The sequence below is a fragment of the Mesoplodon bidens genome (assembly GCF_964165515.1).
Source record: "Mesoplodon bidens genome assembly, chromosome: 1".
In the NCBI taxonomy this organism is placed as follows: domain Eukaryota; kingdom Metazoa; phylum Chordata; class Mammalia; order Artiodactyla; family Ziphiidae; genus Mesoplodon; species Mesoplodon bidens.
In genome coordinates this window covers 8,637,203-8,653,303 of record NC_138176.1, presented here as the reverse complement: position 1 = coordinate 8,653,303, position 16,101 = coordinate 8,637,203, and the positions used below count along the sequence as shown (strand labels likewise).

General features: G+C 44.9%; 1 protein-coding gene across 3 annotated transcripts in view; it reads right to left on the bottom strand.

Annotated features, from left to right (window-relative positions):
* Positions 1–16,101, bottom strand: part of CPXM2 (carboxypeptidase X, M14 family member 2) — a 128,007-nt gene that overhangs the window by 99,054 nt on the left and 12,852 nt on the right. The gene's annotated exons all lie outside the window — the stretch shown is intronic.

The following is a 16,101-nucleotide window of genomic DNA, read 5'->3' as shown; positions in this document are numbered from 1 at the left end:
AGTAACTCAGCCAGGACTCAGCTCCTGGGCCAAGCTGTTCCAGCAGCAGCCCCTGAAGAGCCCTCGAAGCAGCTCCCTGTTCCTCCTGCAAAAACAAACAAAACCCTTTATCATCAAATCACATTTTTGTTATCTCTAAGAGGAAAAAGACTCTAATCCTGAGAAGCATGTGGGTGAGGAGAACATGAAAAAAAAATGTGTGAAAAAAAAATGTGTGAAAAGAACACTTCAGGAAAATATTAATTAGAGATGGGAGATGTGTCATAATCTGGAGGAAAGCCTGACAGTCGCCTAAGATGACTCGACGTTCCTCTTCCAGGCAGCGTGGCTCCTGAGAACACGCTGTGCTGAGTGGGACACTGCTTCCCAGGCCTGAGCTCTGTTCCCAGGACGTGGGTGAAAAGGGGACCCTCCGCCTCATTCCACACCTCCCCTTCGACAAGTGCACACAGGCACACACACGTTTAATTAAATCTGTCCCTGGCTAAAATTCTCTGCATTGCAGCCACTTTACAAAATGGACGTTAGCACTATGGCATATATTTATTATTCTCACCACCATCAATTACCACATGCGCATACCAGCTCTGTAACAAATCAGGAGTGCTCAGGGCATTTAATTTTGTGACCTATAAGTGACGGAGCACAGTCAAGACTAGAGTGTATAAGTTGGAATTCTGAATCAGGAGTATCAATCCCAACACCCTCAATGCCCTAAATCTGTCTGCAGGGGAGGCTGTTATGAGAGTCAAGAGAATCATTTTAAAAGGTTTGGGGAGGGCTTCCCTGGTGGCGCAGTGGTTGAGAGTCTGCCTGCCGATGCAGGGGACGCGGGTTCGTGTCCCGGTCCAGGAAGATCCCACATGCCGCGGGGCGGCTGGGCCCGTGAGCCACGGCCGCTGAGCCTGTGCGTCCAGAGCCTGTGCGTCCAGAGCCTGTGCTCCGCAACAGGAGAGAGGCCACAACAGTGAGAGGCCCACATACCGCAAAAAAAAAAAAAAAAGGTTTGGGAAGCAATGCAAGCAACTACCATGAGCCAGACCCTCTGAAGACACTTTATCACTTAATCTTCACAAGAACCGTGAGAGACGGGCATTACCATCCCCATGTTACACATGAACAAAGACTCAGAGAGGCTTACAAAGAGTTAAGCAGCTCCTAAGTATCTGTGTTAGAATTTGAAAAGTGTGACATAAAATCCCAGGCACAGTCTTTACACCACCTCCCTTTGACTTGAAAACTCAACAGTGTGGTGCAAATGCAAGTTGTATGGTGGCATTTGGGGTCACAGGGAAGACAGGAAGTGAGGCTGGGACGGGGGTCACCAGTTGGCAGAGGGGAGCTTAGAGTCCAAGGTCTTCTGGCCTGTTGTGAAGTCTGCTGGAAACAGAGCAAAGAATTCTCCAAGGCCTCGAGAGCACTGCCAGGGGCAAGCTCACAGCCATCCTGAACTTTTGCTTTCATGGTCACCTATAAACCGAATAAGTCTTAGAACATTCTTTCCTTCGCCTTTCTGAACTTGACATTCCCTTGGATCAGCGAGAGTGTGAGGGCCCTTCCTGGTGCACTGGAGAGTGTCTGCAGTGACTCTTTGCCCATCTCAGAAGTCACTGGCTTCCCAGAGGGCACGCCTCCCTTGGGGTCTTGCAAAGGAGCTAATCCCAACCTTATCTAATCACCCTTGGAAAGCTCCTCCCTCACTTCTGGACTCCTTCAGGCAGCAGTTCTCACCCTGACCCAACCTCAGAATCTTCTGGAGAGAAAAAAAAAAAAAGATGCCTAGAACCCCTCCCCAGAGACTCTGATCCATGGGACTGCAGAGGGGCCCAGGCCCTAGTCTAAGGCTCCCAAGTGAATCTTCTGAGACCCTGGTTGGCTGGTGTCCCTTACCTGTAACGCTACACAAACTTGGGATTCTCTTTCCCAGGCCCCAGGGGGTCAGGCAGAGGAAACTCAGAGAGCTGGGTGTCAGCCCACGCTGGTGGAAGCCACTCATGCCTGGAGCCTGCCAGACCCTCGTGTAATCTAAAAACTCCGACCTCAGATCAGTGGTGGCCTCACATGCAAAGCCTCCAGAGACTTCATCCCTCAACACCCACCCCTGTTATCCTACCCACCCCAACCTAAGAAAAGTGCAGACCACACTGTGAATGTCCCAGGGCAGCAACCATGAGTTCTCATCATTGAAGTCCCAAAGCCCAAATCGGTGTTTCCCGCGTGAATGAATGAATGAATTTGTAATACAATCCAATATAACTAATAATCACTATGTCTGCATCGTCATGGAAAATTAAGTCTGTTCTTTACATATCGCTTATAAAGCCAAAAAAGGAATAATTGGTTCAAAATAGCACTTCTCGGGCTTCCCTGGTGGTACAGTTGTTGAGAGTCCGCCTGCCAATGCGGGGGACACGGGTTCGTGTCCCGGTCCGGGAAGATCCCACATGCCGCGGAGCGGCTGGGCCCGTGAGCCATGGCCGCTGATCCTGCGTGTCCGGAGCCTGTGCTCCGCAACGGGAGAGGCCACAACAGTGAGAGGCCCGCGTACTGCAAAAAAAAAAAAAAAAAAAAAAAAATAGCACTTCTCAAACCTCAATCCCTTGCTTATCATCTCCATGAATTTTTCCAGGCACTATTGCTTAATTGATTACTATTACTTAATTTTTATTTAAGTCAAGTAATTTCAATGGAAATATGTTAATGTCAAAAGAAATCTTATTACTAGAAGATAACACAGAAAAATATATTCATGATCTTGGGGTAGGTTAAAAAAAAGCTTAAACGTGAAACAAAAGTACTAAAGGAAAATATTGATGAATGGTCTATATTAAATTTAAGAAGATCTCTTACTCTAGAGACACAATTGCTAGAATGAAAGGTAAGCCAGAGTGCGAGAAGTTATTTACCATGCATATTAATAACAAAGAACTCACATCCACAATATTTTTAAGAAAAGGAAACAAACAAACAAAACCATCCTATAAATCAATAAGAAGAACAATGAGCAAAAGAGCTGAAGAGGCATTCACAAAAGAAGATATCGTAATGGTGAGTAAACATTAGTCATTAGCTTTCAGGAAAATGCAAATTAAGACCACAGCGAGATACCAGTACATACCCATGAATACGAATACAACTAGAAAGACACAATATCAAATGTTGGTGAGGAAGTGAAACAACACTGCTGGCACAAGTGTTAACTGGTACAACCAATTTGGAAAACTCTCTAGGAGTATTTACTACAGATCCTCACGCCCTATGCCCCAGCAATTCTACTTCTAGGTATACACGCAACAGAAACACATTCATACAAATGCCAAAAGATTCATGCAAGAATGATCCCAGCAGAACTATATGTAATAGCAAAAAATTGAAAACAATTCAAATGTCCACTAATATGAGAATGAATAAATTGTGGGATAGTCATGCAATAGAAAACTATAAACTAATGAAAATAAGTGAGCCATAGCTCTACACAACATGGATGAATCTCATAAACATAACAATGAGTGAAAGAAATCAGCCACAAAGAGAATACAATGTATGATTCCATGAATATAGGCTCAAAACAGGCAAAAATCATCTCTGACAGTGGTTATCTGTGAGCAGGAACAGGAGGAAGGCCTCAGAGGTTCTGGTCATGTTCTGTTTCTGATCAAAATGACAGTTATAATGGCGCATTCACATTATACGGGAGTGGTGTAGGTGACAACCCAGGAAGTTATATCCTTATGATTTCTAGACTTTTCTGTATGCATGGCACACTTCAATACTAATAATTTTTAACAGGCTTAGTTTTTCCTATTACATCATATTAATACCAAACTAAGTCTACTTATCCAACTCAGAAAGAGTGAAAGAGAATTATGCTGAGGGAATAAAGCCAATCTCAAAAAATTGTATACTGTATGATTCCATTTAGTTAACATTCTTAAAAAACAAAATTATAGAAACAGGACACAGATGAGTGGTTGCCAGAAGTTAGTGACTGGGAAAGGGAGGGTGTGGCTATACAGGGGTAGCCCCAGGAAGCCTTATGGTGATGGAACTGTCCTGTATCTGTGGTGTTTATTTCCATGGAACTACACGTGCATAGGACCACGTACACACACACATGCACACCCATACACGCACATGCATAACTGGTGGGGTCCGAACATGCTCTGTGGACTGTACCAATGCCAATGGCCTGATTTTGTTATTGTACCAGTTACCCAAAAGGCACTGGAGGAAGCAGACTGAAGGGAGCACAAGACCCATTTGTTTGCAATTTCCCGTGGGTCTATAATTACTTCAAAAGAAAAAGCTTTTTGGGCTCCCCTGGTAGCACAGTGGTTAAGAATCTGCCTGCTAATGCAAGGGACACGGGTTCGAGCCCTGGTCTGGGAAGATCCCACATGCCGCGGAGCAACTAAGCCCATGCGCCACGAGTACTGAACCTGCACTCTAGAGCCCGTGCGCCACAACTACTGAGCCCGCGTACCACAACTACTGAAGCCTGCGTGCCTAGAGCCTATGCTCCGCAACAAGCGAAGCCACCACAGTGAGAAGCCCACGCACCACAACGAAGAGTAACCCCTGCTCACAGCAACTAGAGAAAGCTGGCGCACAGCAATGACAACCCAACACAGCCAAAAATAAAAACAAACAAATAAATAAATAAATTTATTTTTTAAAAAAGTTTTTTTAAGGGATCTTAAAAGGGACAACCTTCTCATAATGTGTTCAGGGTTATTTACCATAATTCATAAAGTCGCCAGTTGTACGGAGGCATCATAGACTTTGGGGAACTCTAGCTTAAAATTTTGCAGCCTCTCCCAAACTCATCCTAAAAAACTATGAAGAGGCAGATAAGTAAAGACTCCCAACAGTGCTTTAACCTAATGCCAGAGGTGGAAGAACATGCACCACATGTGAGTCCAATGGAGACAGCTGGGAAAAAAAATGGAGGTGACCAGAGGAGGGACAGAAAAACCCTTCACCCCTCTTGCATGTCTCCATTTTGAAACCCAGGGTCTGCAGCAACTAGAAAATTGGACATCTATCTCTAAAGCCCAGATGGGGCTTTCTGAGGTGGCTGGGTGCTCACCTCTCCCCCCAGCCAAGTTTCTACAACTGTTTGGATCGGAAGTTCTTGAGACACAACTGGACAGGAGGTAGGGGGAGGTGTGGCAGTCTGACAGTGTGGGGACAAAAGGAACACTGATAACTGCATATGAAGGTGGTTATAGTTCCCCATGAATCCCATCAGATCACAGTGTCTCAGAACCAGCAGTGAGGGAAGGAGTTCGCACCTAAGAAGAGCAATAATGTGTAAAAGATAAAAGGCTGCTAGAAAGTGGAAACTGTACTGGGGGTTTTGCATGTTGACCTGGTCAACATCTGTAGATCTGAGGAAGGGCTTAGACTGTCCCCAGGGGAGAAAATCTGACTCATTCAAAGATGAGTAAAGAACAAAACATTAAAAGAGGTACACCTTCCAAAAGACTCCAAAAGAAATAATGTGATTTGATGTAATAACCAGGAAAATGTTGTTCACCCTACGTATAGTGCAAGAGACATGGCCTCTACTTGCCATGAAAAGGATATGCTGGAAAAAAAAGATAGAAAATATTTAAGATAAGCCAAACATCAAAAAAACTAAAAATCCAAAGACAGAATTAAAACCTACAAGGAAAGATCTATTATTTTTGAACTAAGCTCTTTGCCAATGCAGTAGGGAAAAATAAATAAAAGCCTTGAAACATGGAAAGGAAAAAGAAAACTGTCATTATTTAGTGTACATTGATTCTGTAGCCAAATCCAAGTTAATATATGAATAAATTTATAATTAATAAGAGTTTATCAAAGTTGCTGGGTATAAAATCAACATTCAAACATCAACTGTACTCCTGTACACTAGCAAAAGAGAATTAGAAAACTGAAATTTAAAGCATCACAGGATGTCAATTATCTAAGAATAAATCTATTTAAAAGTGTGCAAGGCCCATGTATTGAGATATATTTTGAAAGATGTAAGAAATACGGAGATATACATGTTCGTGGATTAGAAAACTCAATATAAATATGTAAATTCTCCCCTAATTGATTTTATGGAATTAATGCAACTCTAATCAAAATTCCAGGAGAGTTTTTAAAGAACTTGACTACATGGTGTAAATGTGTGTGTGTGCACACACACTTTCAGTGGGTCAATAATAACCAAAACTTTTGAAGAAGAACAAAGTTCTGCTCTATCAGATATCAAGATTTATCATAAAGCTATAATAATTAAGAGAGTGAGATATTTTATGTACGGGTAGAAAAATGAAGTAATGATAAAGAAGAGAACTGGGAGCCTGAAAACAAAGCCAAGCATATATGGACACTTGATATCCAACACTAAGGGCAGCCCTGCATAATAGTGGGGAAACAATTATTATTCCATTTGGGTTCTTACAAGAAAAATAACTAAACTGAACTTCAATCTCCTATCACAAACAAACAAAATCCATTCTAATATATAAAAACTTAAATGAGAAAGAGAAAAAAGGAATTAGAAAGCATTAGAAAGTAGTATAAAATGTCTTTATGACTTTTTAAAAAGGAATTTCTTAAAGAAATCACAAATAGTAGCAACCATAAAGAAGACTGATATGTTTGACTTCATCATAATTAAGAATTTCTGTTTATTAAAAGAGCCCATAGGGGGCTTCCCTGGTGGCGCAGTGGTTGAGAGTCTGCCTGCCGATGCAGGGGACACAGGTTCATGCCCCGGTCCGGGAAGATCCCACATGCCGCGGAGTGGCTGGGCCCGTGAGCCATGGTCGCTGAGCCTGCGCGTCCGGAGCCTGTGCTCCGCAACGGGAGAGGCCACAACAGTGAGAGGCCCGCATGCCACAAAAAAAAAAAAGAAAAAAAAGAGCCCATAGGAACAAAACTTAAGTCACAGAAGCAAAGAACATATTTGCTACAAACGCTATAAAGTCAGAGCTCATACTTAGAATGGATAAGTCTATATGAAAAACATTGAACAGGAATTTCACCCAAAAAGACACATAAATATATGAAAAGATGCTCAACTTCATTAGCAATTAGCAAATGTCCATGAAATCACAATGAGGTAACCATTATACACCCAGTAGACCGGCAAAATATTAAAGTCTGATCATACAACAGTTGTTCAGGATGCAGAGCCATGGCAGCCCCACACCATGCTGATGGGAAATCAGGATGCAATGGCCACTGAGGAAAACAACTGAGCATTTGTTCAACAGTCAAGTCGAACCCAGTCATTCCATGCATAACTGTATGCACACCAGGAGAAACTCAAGCCCGTGGACACGAGGATGTGTGTGCAAGGACTTTCATTGGCAGCACTTTTCATAAAATATAGAAACTGCAAACAAGTCAAATGTCCTTCAACATTAAGATGGATAAAGAAATTGTTGTGTATTCCTATGATGGAATGAAAATGAATGAACCAAACAAGTAGAACACTGATAGAATGATACATGACATGACTGAATACACAAGCTATAATTTCACTTATATAAATTTCAAAAACAGGCCAAACGAACTCATTTAGAAATACAAACATAAGTGGTAAAACTATAAAGAAAACTAAGGAAATGTTAACAAAGTTGGGATAGAGGTAACCTCTAGAGTTGAAGGGATAAAGACACGATGGGGAGATTGACGATGATCTACTTCTTGACCCAGGTGATGGTTACATAGGGATTGGCTTTATAATTATTTGTTAACAAAACATATATTTTATGGACTTTTTCTATACGTATGTTTTATTTCACAATAAAAGTAGGAAATATTCTATACAAAGCAGTACAAGCAGAAATACTACTGCAGGGGCTTCCCTGGTGGCGCAGTGGTTGAGAGTCTGCCTGCCGATGCAGGGGACACGGGTTCGTGCCCCGGTCCGGGAGGATCCCACGTGCCACGGAGTGGCTGGGCCTGTGAGCCATGGCCGCTGAGCCTGCGCGTCCGGAGCCTGTGCTCCGCAACGGGAGAGGCCACTGCAGTGAGAGGCCCGCGTACCGCAAAAAAAAAAAAAAAAAAGAGAGAGACAAAACTCCTTATAATACCATACATACTCTTATCTATGATCCAGCAGTCACGATCCCTGGTATTTACTCAAATGAGCTGAAAATTTATGCCCACACAAAAACCTGCACATGAATATTTACAGCAGTTTTATTCTTAACTGCCAAAATTTGGGGGCAACTGAGATGTCCTTCAATAGATGAATAAATAAACAAATGTATGTGGTACAGCCATATAATGGAATATTATTCCATGATCAAAAGAAATGAGCTCTCAAGCACGCCATGGAAAGACCTGGAGGAACCTTAAATGTAAATGGCTAAGTGAAAGAAACCAGTCTTTAAAGGCTACATACTGTATGATTCCAGCTATATGACACTTTGGAAAAGACAAAATCTGGAGACAGTGGTTGCCAGAGGTTTGGGGGAAGGAGGAATGAATTGGATGAACACAGGAGACTATTAGGGCAGTGGAACTATTCTGTATTATACATGGTAGATACCTGTCATTACATCTTTGTCCAAACCCATAGAATGTTCAACGAAAAGAGTGAACACTAATGAAAACCACAGACTTTAGTTAATAAGAAGGTACCAATACTCTTATCAGTTGTAACACATGCACCACACAAATGCAAGGTGTTACTAATAGTAGAAACTAGAGCAGGAGGGGAGGTACCTGGGAATTCTGCCCTTTCCTCTCATTTTTCTGTAAATGTGAAACTGCTCTAAAGTAAATGAACAAATAAGTTTCAAAAAAATATATGAATGGAGTGATGATACCTTGAGAAATAAAATTTATCAATATGAACTCAAAAGAATAAAAAAACCCTGATAGATCAAGAACCATGAAAGAAAGTAAAGAATTATCAAAGAATTTCTTCTATGGAAAGTGCCCAGCTCAGATGAATTTATAGCGTAGTTCTTTCACACTTTCAAGGAACAGATTATTCTATATTCCTACATGGTTCAGGCCTTTATAAAAGATAATCGAAGCTTAAAGAAAAATTTTTAAATTGCTATATAGCTTCTTTAATGTCACATAAAATAGATTTTTTAAGTCAAAAAGTAGTATTAGTCATCAAGAAAGTCAATACACAATAGGAAAAAAACCCTACAATTCTCCAGGAAGATGAAAGAATTTTAAACTCGTAGGCATATGCTAAAGGGAACACTTCTTCGCTCCTGGCTTCCATGAGGAGGGATGTTCCTGAGGGGAGTTCCATACCTCTCTCTGCCACCTGACTCACCTGCCCTTGGGGTAACCTGTCTGACTGGTACACAGGCACCGATACATGGTGTGCATAGTTCAGCTCTGCCCTCCCCTCCTCCCTCTTGGAAGCAGGATGCCCTCGGGGAGCATGGTTCCACTTTTCTGCACAGGCTCTCCTCCTCTCGGGGGAGCAATGTCCTGGTCTAGAGCCGCCTACAGCTGGGAGTGGGGATGCCTGCACCTCTTGGGGTTCATTTGCACCCATTTGGTTCTCATGGCAAGACACGTCTTCCAACTCAGCCTCTATCAGAAGAAAGATGGCCAGTGCCCCGGTGAATGACTGATAGGAAGCTCATTCAATGGGACCTAATAAGGTAATAGTAACCCTTATTGAGCATTTACCATGTGTCAGCCACTGTTGTGCTTCGTTCAAGTCATCTTATCTAATACTTATCCCAATCCTATGGGCATGTCCAAGTATTATCCCCCTTGTATGTTTGAGAAAATTGAGGAACAAAGAGGTTAAACATCATGCCCAAGGTCAGACAGCTAGTGAGCCAAGGACTGGGCTTTGATCTCCACTCAGTTTGCTTTCAGAGTTCTTCACTGCCTGTATTGCAATGTATCAATAGAGGGGCCCTGTCCTTCATATATAAAGAGCTCTTATAAATCAACACACACACACCCTAATAGAAAGTGGGTAAAAGCTGATAAAAGCACAAGTTGGTATAAACTTTTCTGGAAGACAGGGATCACACCTGTGCAGTTCCTCCTCAAGGAAACAAGCCCAAGGTGTAGGTGAGCAAAGCCACAGACACCAGGGTGCAGAGCAGAACTGCCCACATCAGGGAAGAACTGGAAACAACAGGAACATTAAAACCACAGTAATAGTTAGGAAACCATCCTAAAATGGAAAATGATGTTACGTAATGTTGTAAAAGAATATTTTATGATGGGAAAGTAACAGCATGTTCAATGAGAATAGAAGGGTACAAAAGACGACTAGTTCAGTTTTGCAAAAAGCATGTGTGTGATCTATACACATACCTGTGATGTTGTTCTTATACACACACACACGCACACACACACACGGAGAGGAAAGATTGGAAAGACACACTCCAAAATGTGAACCATGGTTATCTCCGGAAGATAAGACTGTGGATTCCTTTCATTTTCTTCTTTGCGTTTTTCTGTATCTTCCAAATATTCTACAAGGCGCATTCACTATTTTCATAGTTCAAAATGTCTAATAAAGCAGTAAAGAAATCCATTTTAAAACAACTTCCACTTCAAGTGGGTTAATTTTTTTTTTTTAAGTTGTAGCACGTGACAAGGTGAATTGGGTTTTCTGCTAAATCCATCCAGAGGCAGCAATGTAGAATAAAGACGGTCTCACACAGAAGTTTCGAGAAGATGGAATGAAGGCTGACAGTGTCACAGAACAAAACTCCAAGAGCAACAAGAGCACATGTGCTGGCCTCTGTCATGAGGATTCACAGGAGCTGCAGCACTAGAATCCCTCCTCCAATGATGGACTAGTGTGATCTTGGTCACCGAGAACCACAGCTGGGGTCAACTGGGTGACAGAAATGAATGGAACCTTTCAGGGCCACCAAACCAGTGCCACTGACACATCAGAGCTCTGTTCCCTGACCCCTTGTCTGGCAGATATTTCTAGGCCGGCAAGTCCACTGTGGCTCTGGTTTCAGACTGAGGCTTCTGAAGCCCATGGACCTGGGCTGCCCACATGGTGTCAATCAACACACTCAATGTGCCATCAACTGCAGAGGGCACGAGCCCAGGGCCCCTGATCTGACCCAGTGAAGACCCTGCCACGGCAAAACCACTGGAGGAAAAAATAAACCTCTCCCAAGTGCAAGAGGCTAGAAAAAGCTCAGGGGACACAGGTTTCATTTTAGAGATCGAAGAACTCTTTAGACATGTTTGAGATGGAGCTGAAAGTGGAAAAAGTAGCAAGGATGGAGGAGCCCTGGGCTTTCCAGTGTCCACATCTTTCAGGCTTCCCAACCAAGGCTTGTCCAAGAGGGTGGTGTGATTCTGTCCCAATTGCCACCCCTCACTTCCCCTCTCACTTCCAAAGGAATCCGAAATACAGATGTGATCCTTTATCACAGCGTCTTCCAGGGCAGCTGAGACCATGTCGGCCCCGTCTCCTCCCAAATCAGGAATCTGGGACTCACTCTACTGCTCTCCACAGCTGTGCCAGACATCTGGGGGACGACCAAGCTGAGCCTCCGAGAGCCATCTGGCCCTGCAACAAGGGGCAAGGCTCACAGCAAGGGCTTGGATGAAAAGCCAAAAGCCAAACTGTCTGTGATACAAAGGAAAACCCTCAAGTTTCACACACACACACACACACACACACACACACAAGGTAGGTCAACCCCCAAGCACGGTACCTGGTAGAGGCCTCAAATCTCACCCAACCCGACACAAGGCAGAGTGCTGAAGGCACTCCATTCACCGACATGTACTGCTTTGGGAAACCACCCGATTTCCATGATGGCAGGAAATCAAGCTTCTTTCCTACAGATCAAAGAGCACTTACTGTGGAGGGCCAGTCCTGCTGATCTGGGCCATGGAGAATCCACTTCAACACGCATGGAACACCTGATCTCTACCCCAGAACACTAGTGCCGACACAGCGCGGGTGCGCGATAAACAGGTTTGTTATTCTGGTCGAGTGCTGCTGCTACCGATGCTGGGCGTTTCCTGAGGTGAATCACACAGGGAGCCTGCTCATAAGCATTCATGGCCTCCCATGTCAGAAAAGCCGTGCACAGGAATCACTGTGACGTGAGAGAGGAGAGGACCAGGAGCATGAGGAAGAGATACAGGAAAGCAAAGGACAGGTGATCAGGGCAGGCTTCCGAGAGAACCATCAAGTTCTAAGGCAGAAGCCAGCAAGTTACAGCAGAACCATCAAGTTCTAAGGCAGAACCATCAAGTTCTAAGGCAGAAGCCAGCAAGTCACAGCAGAACCATCAAGTTCTAAGGCAGAACCATCAAGTTCTAAGGCAGAAGCCAGCAAGCTACAGCAGAACCATCAAGTTCTAAGGCAGAACCATCAAGTTCTAAGGCAGAAGCCAGCAAGCTACAGCAGAACCATCAAGTTCTAAGGCAAAACCATCAAGTTCTAAGGCAGAAGCCAGCAAGTTACAGCCCACGTGAGGGCCAAACCCAGCCACGTGTGTCTGTACGGCCCATGAGATAAGCACCGTTTTTACATTTTTTAATGGTTACTTAAGTACCAACATAATATGCTCAACTTTGCATGTTGGCCCATAAGGTGTGTAATATTTACGACCTGATCCTTTAAAACTATCTGCCAATTCCTATAACTAAGGCATGAAAACTCCCAAGACAGCAAATAAAAATCATAGCTAATGTTTGCTGACAGCTTACTGTGTACACTCCACTCTGCACACATTATTTCATCTCCACAAAACCCTATAAAAGACATATTATCCCCCCTTTAGAGAGGAGGAAACTGAGTCACAGAGACAGTAACTTGCCCAGAGCATCACAGCCAGCGAGGGTAGAGCCTGACCCCAAAGCTGCCTCTGCATCACCAACTGAGACGCTTGCCCAGTTCCCTTCGGAGGAAACACGTGAGTGAGCTTTCAGCACAGGGCATGTCTGAGAAACAAGATCCTGTCTGGCTGGGAAAAAAGGGAGGCAGAGGACAGGAATAAGTCAAATCATGGTGGGCTCTGAATGGCAAGCAGGGAGTTATTCTGCAAGCAGTGCATGGTAAGTGACAGGGTATACGTTAAGTTCACTGCGATACTCTTTATAGCAGCAAAATATTGGAAACAACCTAAATGTCCTTCACTTAGGAGGTTAAATAAGTTATAGAACATCCATTCGACAGAACACAATGCAACTTTTTAAAAAATGAGGGTTTTCTTCTTCACTGTATTTGTCAGCTATTTCTGTGTAACAAAACACCACAGACTCTCAGTGGCGCTTATTCCTTAGTTGTCTACAGATCATCTGGGCTCAGCTGGTGGCTCCAGGCTGCAGATTGGGCCCATATCTGCTTCACTCACCTCCCAGGCTCCTTGGATCAGTGGCCTAGATGCATGCATTCTTCTCATGGAGATGGCAGGGTGCAAGGAGCAAGTGGAAACAAACAAAGTCCCTCAGCACAGAACTGGCACCTTGTCAGTGCACCTTATTCTATTGGCCTCACCTAGGCACATGGACCAGCCCAAAGTCAAGGGGCTTTCACCTTTTGTGAAGGGAACTGAGAAGTCATATGGCAAAGGCTGTACATATAGGGAGAGGGGAAGAACTACACCAGTAATTCAACCACTGCATATACTATTATAGAACAATATCTAAGATGTATTTTGGAGACTCGCCACAGCTGACACTGATCCTTAGTCATGGTGACAGCCATGTACATAATCTCTCCCTTAAAGCTAAGATTCTCTCAGGGTGAGTCTGAAACAGGAGGGAAGGGGACTGGGCACAACCTTTAAAAGAATGACATAACCATTGGGGACACAACAAAAACTAGTTAGAACCAACTAGGTCCAAGATGGCCAAAGATTCAACTTCCAGTGGGCCCAGAAGATTCGACTTCCAGTGGACCTCGAGCCTCATCATACGCTCACTGTAATATATTAGCTGCTAAATGACACACCCACCGGTGCCATGACAGTTCCGAGGCTAACCATAGAAGGCCAAAAAGTGGGCGGTGGCCCAATTCCTGGAAATCTCCGCGCCTTCCCCAAAATAGTTGGAATAATCCTCCCACTCATTAGCCTATGAAATGACCCAGCCCATAAAAACTAACCACCCCGTTATTCTGGGGCTTCTCGCCTTCTGAGATGGCCCACACTCTGTCTGTGGAGTGTGTTCCTCCCAAAGCCCTTCTCGCCTTTTGAGACAGACCACATTCTGTCTCTGAAATGTGTATCTCTCTAAATCCACTTCTTACCTATCACTTTGTCTCTCACTGAATTCTTTCTGCAATGAGACATAAAGAACCTGGGCTTCATTAAGTCCTGAAACCAGATGTGTGATCTCAACTGGAAGACTGTGGGTTCAAGTCCCAATCTGGGTTGTGCGGTTTCAAATCCACATCTAACACGAGCCCTTTGATGCCAGTCACTCACGTAACTCGGTGTGGTTAACATCTGTACTGCCCGCTGCCCTGAAAATGAAGCAGGTGACATCTGGTCCACCTGTCGCCTTGGACACAGTGTAAGTGACAGCCACCCTCCCCACCCCTTCACTCTGCCCCAGCTCCAGCGAGGCCCCCAGCTCGACCAGAGGAGATGCTGAGAGAATGATGGATGCGGGGTCCTGAGCCTGCCCAGCTGTCCATCCGAGGCCCTGGTCTGCCCAGCGCCACCCGCAGGTGTCCCCTCCTGGTCCAGACCAGTGTTCCTAACTGCTGTGCCACCTGCCTCCTGCACATGACCTCCCCTCCTCAGCATCTCGCTCCCTCCCATATTTGCATACCAGGGCCCACACAGCTTCTCTTCCCCCCCAGGGTTGCCCTCAATTCTGTTTTTGTTTTTTCTTCCTTGCGGTACGCGGGCCTCTCACCGCTGTGGCCTCTCCCGTTGCGGAGCACAGGCTCCGGACGCGCAGGCCCGGCGGCCACGGCTCACGGGCCCAGCCGCTCCGCGGCATGTGGGATCTTCCCGGACCGGGGCACGAACCCGTGTCCCCTGCATCGGCAGGCGGACTCTCAACCACTGCGCCACCAGGGAAGCCCCTCAATTCTGTTTTAATAGAAGAGCAGTGTGAACAAGGCTCACAGGCCAAAATCACGTCCAGGGCGCTCAAAGAATCAGAGCCAGAATGGCTGCCTTTGAGACCAGGGGTCCCAACTGTTCAGACAGGGCTCTGAGGTGAAGGGTGGGGGAACAATCCTGAGTGGGCCAGGGTGGGGAAGGAGAAGGTTCGTGTGGCAGAACAGGAGGTAAGTGTGGACTTCAGAGTCTACGTGTACACACACGCGGGTACAGAAATGGGCCTTGAAAAACCTTTGTGAAAATGCCTTTCAAAATTGTACCCACTTCCAATTCTGGTAATGGAGAAGTAAGATAATTCACACCGGCCCTTGTGCTAAAGCTACGAACAAAACTGGAAAAACTAGTTTTAAAATATGTTTGAAAGCATCTAAGAATATTAACAAGACAAGACAGAACTCTCTGGCCCAGATCTGACAACGGCAGAACCCCGAGAGGTGAGGCCAGACTAGAAGCCGCTTCAGCCCTGGGACTTGGGATCCTGAGAAACAGCTGGTGTTTTACCAGCCTGCTGGGGCAGGGGACAAAGAGTCATGCCCGAGGCCCACCCAAGGTGGGAGTCTCACCGCCACCCATTTAGTTGAAACCCCAAAGGCCCACACCCTCAGGGTGAACCGGCAGGAACACAGCCTTAGCACCCCTTGGGTCCTCCACACACCGTCCTGATATGCTGGGCCCTCCCAAGGGCAATGTGTCCAGTGCACACCTGCCCACTTTACGATGGAACAGAATTCTCAGTTACTCAGTGACTGCAGAAGTTCACTGCTGTGGAACTTCTGCTTCTGTTTTAGGATGCACTGCTAGTCATATCTATGATGTCTTTGATGGCGAGTTCTTGGTTAGAAACACAGCCCCAGATCATTACACTCTGCCTAAAGGAGCACACGATTCCCTGTGTGACAATCAACTCTGTTACACGGTTTATGGGCTCACGCGGCAACTGGGATCGGATCCTGCCTCTATAAACCCAAATTTGTGAAATGCTCTATTTATTTCAAGCAGCTGTGCTGCTGAGCAGAAACCAGCAAATCTTGGGTTCAAATCCCTGTTTTACAAC